We start from the raw sequence: 6,572 nt of genomic DNA on the forward strand, positions 1-6,572 counted from the left end.
GTGATCTGAGCGCTTCATATTTACATCAAACATTAAGGGTATCAGTGGGGTACTTTTTGGTAGCTTTAAAAGGCTCCTATAAAAATTATTTTCACTAATTGTGAAAGCATTCCTAGATGTAGCCCCCATATTTCGGCCCCATATAACGCCGCAGACTGGGCTTTGAACTTGAAAACTTCCAGTGCCGGGGAAACAGCTTAACTAGACCTCGCCCCATCCTTTTTTAGGATCGGTAAAATATTCTGAGTAAGGATCATTTTACTCTTCTCTGCTTGGGTCTTCCATGAGAGTTTTGAATCAAGCAAGACTCCCAAGTAGGTAAAATTCTGTTCTAATTCTAGTTTTTTTATCATTTAAAAGCAGATTCCCCCTAAATGTTTTGTGAGGGTTTATGGCCATACATTTAGTCTTGTTGGTATTGATCTCTAGGCCCTTACTATTGCAATATGATTGGAATGAGTTTAAAAGGGTTTGTAGACCTCCAGGCGTCTGTGAGATTAATATTGTATCATCTGCGAATAAAAGGGCAGAAACCCTTTCTCCGTTTAACTTGGGCGAATCATTATTACAGCCCTCTAAGTGAGACGGGATATCGTATACGAATAGTGAAAATAGCGTAGGAGCCAACACACATCCTTGGTGGACTCCACGCTCAATCGGGATAGCTTTTGTTAGTTCGCCATTTGGTCCCCATCTCACTTTTGCAAAATTATTTGCATGCAATCTTATAATCTGGTGAAGCAGACAGGCCGGTAGCCCCTGTGAATATAGAGATTCCCAGAAAAGATCATGTGAATCTAAATCAAAGGCGGCCCTGAGGTCTACAAAAGCTACGTAAAGATGCCCTTTCCTTATGTGTACATACTTCCAACATAAGCAACAGAATCTAAAAACTTGATCAATAGGGCTTACTCTGCGCCTAAAACCAGATTGGAACTTGGTGAGTACAGAATTTTCTTCCAACCATAAGTTCATACATGCTAAAATATGCCTCGCAGATATTTTTTGTAAAATATCCATTAAACTATAGTTGGAAGGCTCAGTCCTATCGCCCTTTTTAAAAATTAAAACGATTTCCGCAACCTTCCAACTATCCGGAAAATCTGCACCAACTACTAGTATAGTACACAAATGGTTAATATAAGGCGCCCAGACGCAAATTTCATGTTTGTATAAATCGCCTAGGACTTTATCTAAGCCTGGTGCCTTGACACTTTTTACTGCATTAATTGCTAGCTCTGTTTCTTCTATATCAAACTCTAACATACTTTCACTAATTATAAACCAAGGTGAATCCCTTTCCCATGCCCCTGAACATTCAGGCGCTTTGTAGAGTTGTGAGAAGTGATCAACTCAGGTCAATTCGTCAAGGAACACATCCTTGACCACTCTTCCAGTGTGATTCCCATTTGTCACCAGTCTCCAGAACCCAACATGATCCTTGCTTTTAGCTGCCATTAACAAATCCAACCAACTTTCCTCATCCCAGTTAGTTCTACTTTTTATTGCCACTAGAATGTTAGCCTTACTGGTACGGCAATCCTTACCATACCATGGTTTGCTATTTAATAGACTTGTCTTTTGACGGTTTTTTTTCGGCATTTTCGTTACCAAGGATAGTAAGGATTTAAAAAACCCATTGTGTAAGTCGATGAAAGTGTTGCCCTTCAATGATGTACTTCTATAACTTGAGAAAGTGTCAGCTAAGAGTGTATAATTACATACTAGCACTTCTCCCTGCTCCAATATATGGGCCCATTTTAGTGAGCCTCCTAATCTGAACTGCCAATACAGTACAATGCACCGGCTCGATGCTATCCAGTAGGGGAATATTATTAACCCTATCCTCCTCAAAGATATCACCAAGGCCTATATTTGGTTCGTAATTACAATTTAGGTCTCCGCCTAATATCATACTTGGTTTCTCCTCCAAACTATTTAGGAAGCTATCCAGCTTTTCCAATGTCACTGACTCCTTGGACGAACGGGAGGGTCTATTGTAAACATTAAATAAATATAGCACCCTTCCTTCGTTCGTAGTAATTTTTAAACCAAGTATATCAACTGAATCGATATCTAATATTGTAATGCGGACCACAAGTGTTGCTTTTACCCATATTGTGAGTCCCCCCGAGGGCCTGCCTTAATATTATAGGTCCTGTATCCTACTCTGTGCGGTGTACTTAGCGCCCAAGTTTCTTGTAGGAAACAAATATTGCTTGTTTCTATGTAATTACACCAGTCTGGGTCGATTAGATTTTTCGATAGCCCCGCTATATTACATGATATTGGTTTAAGGGAGTACCTCCACTACTGACTGTTTGTTGGTCATCTATGATTACATCATTAGTACAAATATCCGCTCCAAGTAATACTCCTTCATCAACTGAATTCAATGGCGTTATTTGTCTCTCTATAACCCCTGCTCCCAATTCATCGTTTCCCATCTCCTGGACATTAATTTGTGGTTGGGTTGCTAGTGGGACATTCATCTCCTTTTCCTCAAACTCTTTCGGGCTGACAATAGGCCCACCACTTGCCATACCTAAGTCGGAGGCGCCGGAGGGGAAGAGCCAAACAGCCCCCCCCATCCAGTGAGCCTCCCACAATCTCCAAATCATCACCTGTTGTGTAAGAATAGTCAATCGACCGTCTCCAGAGTTGAAAGTTCTTGGAATCTATTAGAAGTGTGGAGAGGAAGGAGGGTTTCGGGATTCCTATACCTTCGCTCACTAGTGGGTCTGTAAAAGTATCCCAATGGGAGGGCTTGAATATTCGTATTGGCTTTCTGGGACTCATCACATATTCTCAGAAGATGACGACCAGTATGGGGACGTTTAAAATGAACAACTATACAGTCCCCATCAATATCATTCCTCTGTTCACCCACCCAGCTTACCCTACACACCATAATGATCTCATTTATTTTTTGTGGATTGAATCCTTTATATTTCTGGAGCCAGTCCACCACCTTATTCCTGAGACTATACCATGTTTCAGATTGGTTCCCTCTTAAAGCAGGTACACCGGTTAGTACTAAAACATAGGGGCACGCGGCTGGGGGCAATCTTAGGTTATCACTGTTAGGGGTTACATTAAATTTGTTAGGATTTGATGTGGGTAATGCTAAATTACAATTACTGAGGTAGTCTGTCCTCCCTATAGTCTGGTCAATCCTTTCACCTAAACCAGGAACGTTAATCCGCAGTTATTTTTCTTTTGGTGGTTGGGCTCCCTCTCCTACAGTATCTGTTTCAGACATGGTAACTAACCCTGTCTGAGTCAGGGAATTTCTTTTTGGGGTCACTTCTTGGTTTTTACCATAGTTTGTTATTTGATCAACAAGTAATTTGGCGCAATTCTCAAGATTGTCTTTCCCCACTTTGATCATAATATCTAGTTTATGTTATCAATTTTATCATCCAGGTCCTTCAATCCGGTGGTCATGAGATTATTTATTTGCGCCTGTACTGATTCTAAGGTAGACTTAAAAATATCTGCAACAGTAGATTCTAATGTTTCGACCATACTGCCAGCTCCGTTGAGAACAGGGGGGTAAATTATCTCGGTTTAGGTTCCAAAAGTTCTACTTCTAGGACTCATATGCTCATTTACTTCTGCCTGTTTTTGGGGCGCGTCTTTGTCCCTCCCACACCTCCCTTTTTATTGTAGGTTATTTTCCCTTGCAATGAAGACTTTGGTTTGCTTTTTTCCTGCATTCCTTGTTTAGCCCCACGTTGTCTAGTTGCCATCAGAGAAATTAGAGACGCGTCTAACTCCGACTGATTTCTATTGTTTATTAATGGATGTCCCTGCGTAGGGCTCTACAATATGCACAGGGAATGTAGTCAGCTCGCTCGCAGATTTAGGTGATGCGTCTGTAAGAGCCAGTGCGCCGGCATCATTATATATTTGTAACTTTGATGGATCCAAAGATAGCCTCCTTTCAGCAAAAGCAATTTCATGGCTTATAAGTGATTCAGCTCTCTAGTATTGCTGGTCCCAAGTCTTCAGTTTAAAAGCCAAGGGGGTTGGCCTGACCCGGCCTCCTCTGGCCTCGGATGGCAGCAGATGGCCCCGCCTTTGTCCTGGGCTTCGTCTGGCACTGCCCGCGTGTGTTCCAGCGACCGCTCTCCTCAGCTTTAAGCGCCTCCTGGCGCGGACTGTGCGGTGGCAGCTTCTGGCGGCAAAGGCTGCCGGGACTAGTAGTCACCCTCTCGCAGCGGCCGCGCTGCGGTGTGAAGGAGCTGCGGCGGCGGAGGGAGACCAAGGGAACAGCAGGTAAGTTTTGTAAAAAATGCCCCCAAGTATCGAAAGAGCAAAAGACCTGTGTAAAGTAAGACCGTCAGAGTTGTGTAACTTTCTTTCATTTCAATCTTTATTCGGTTTAAAAAACCTTGTAAGATACAATACATAAAAATCATACACATCATTATAATACATAGTAAATAGCAGCAGTGGGTAAAAATATCACATCACATCTTGTTTGTGCAAAGTATGCAAAAAATCATCTAGACTGGGATTAACTGGAACCTGGTCGGTCCCTCTTCTATAAAGAACACTAGATAAATATACACAATGATAAAATAATAAATTAAATATCTGTTTTGTTTAAAAAGTAATATAAGCCATAACAGTAAGACAGGCAGCATTATAACTAACAAACAGTCAATAACATGGTAAAATAGCTCATACATTTAGGTTTTCTGATTTTTCTTTCTCCTAATCAGGGCAACGCATAAGAGAAAACGACTTAGGCTAAACACAATCGGTTGTGCAGTATCTCCTTTAAATATTCTAAGTCCAACCTTAGTTTGTCTGAGGCCTAATCTATTACAAATTGGCTTAAGCCATTTTTTCCTTGCTTTAAGGTATGCTGGGCATATAAATAAAACATGAGACTCGTCTTCTTTCATCCCCATTTCACAGAACTCGCATGTATTAGAGCCATGTTTGTTATAGCGGTTTAGAGTAAACCCAGAAGACACACATTGTTCCTGAAACTCAGAAAATGTATCTAAAGATTATGATTACATCCTATTTTATGTCCAGAGGCTGCTTTAGCTGCGTTCCTGTTTAAGTGACAACATTTGCAAATATATTTAACAAAACATTAAAGCTGGATGTCAGAAATTCTGTCTGTAAGTATTGTGCAAGAGTTGTGTGTGATGGTTTTTATTTGATCTGAAGCAACACTAACACTAAATAGGTATGTGCACCGGTTATCATTCAACTAACATTATTAGCAACCTTAATTTGGAGGTAATTGAGAAAAATGGCCTCATGTTTTATTGTTAAAAAAATCCACTGGTTCAGTAATTCACAGAGTTTGCAAATGCTAAACCCCTTTTTGATTTGTACTAAGCCCATTTAACAATTCAGAATTTGAAAGGGGAATGTTAATAGTTTCCTTTCTGAATATTTAATACATTGTTAAGGTATGTATTGAGCTTTGAAACCATATGTGGGCTGAAAAACAGTAACAGGAGGTAGTAACCGAAGGGGACATTTGTGAATCTGAAAGTAAAATGGGGTGCATTAAAAAATGCCTTTATTTAAAAGCTAGTAAAGCAATACAGGAGTATAACCCATAGACCTAGTCGGGATCAGGGTAAGGAAGTACGACAGCTAACAATATCCCAACAGGTAATATTTGGTAGAGTATTACATATGTATGTAGAAAACATTACAAGAGCTAGAACAAAGGAGACTGGTATTCAATTGGTCTTGTGTAGTTAATCCTATTATATTTGGAAGGGTATCATCATATTCGTACAGTTAAAGCAGCACTGTATTAACCGCATGCGCGCTAGCGGAATTCCGCTAGCGCGCTGGGTTTTTCAAAATCGCACTTTGCGTGACGAGCTGGGCTCGTCATCAGTGTGCGAGCGGGCTACACCATGACGAGCCCAGCTCGTCATGAGTGTCGAAGGGGTTAAGACAATTTTAGTGAAAACCATATACATACTTGGTGCTCATAAGTGTGTGAGTGAACAGTGGTGACGCAAGTGGTGGGGTAGACAGCGTGAGCAGCGCAATAAAAACAAGAGTGCAAGTATCATACAGTGGGTGGCTGCCCCCTGACATCCTAAACTTTGACGCATTCCTTCTTCCTTTCGCCCCCCTGATTTGTTCTTTTCGCCCCGCAGCAATACAAACCATGACAACCATGTCCTGATGATGATCCCAAACCTTTGAGGATCGAAACGCCGTTGACTCTACAGCACATTAATTGGCGCATTTCTCTACTGTGGCTGTTACTTAAATTGTGAATTGAACACAGAAGTCACTTGATTTGTTCCCTTCACTCAGCCACCCACTGTATGATACTTGCACTTTTGTTTTTATTGCGCCGCTCACGCTGTCTGCCCCACCACTTGCGTCGCCACTGTTCACTCACACACTTATGAGCACCAAGTATGTATTTGGTTGTCACTAAAATTGTCTTAATACAGTGCTGCTTTAACTGTATGAATATGATGATACATTTCCAAATATAATAGGATTAACTACACAAGACCAATTGAACACCAGTCTCCTTTGTTCTAGCTCTTGTAATGTTTTATACATAC

This window comes from Lissotriton vulgaris, chromosome 1_1, assembly GCF_964263255.1.
Source record: "Lissotriton vulgaris chromosome 1_1, aLisVul1.2, whole genome shotgun sequence".
Classification (NCBI taxonomy): domain Eukaryota; kingdom Metazoa; phylum Chordata; class Amphibia; order Caudata; family Salamandridae; genus Lissotriton; species Lissotriton vulgaris.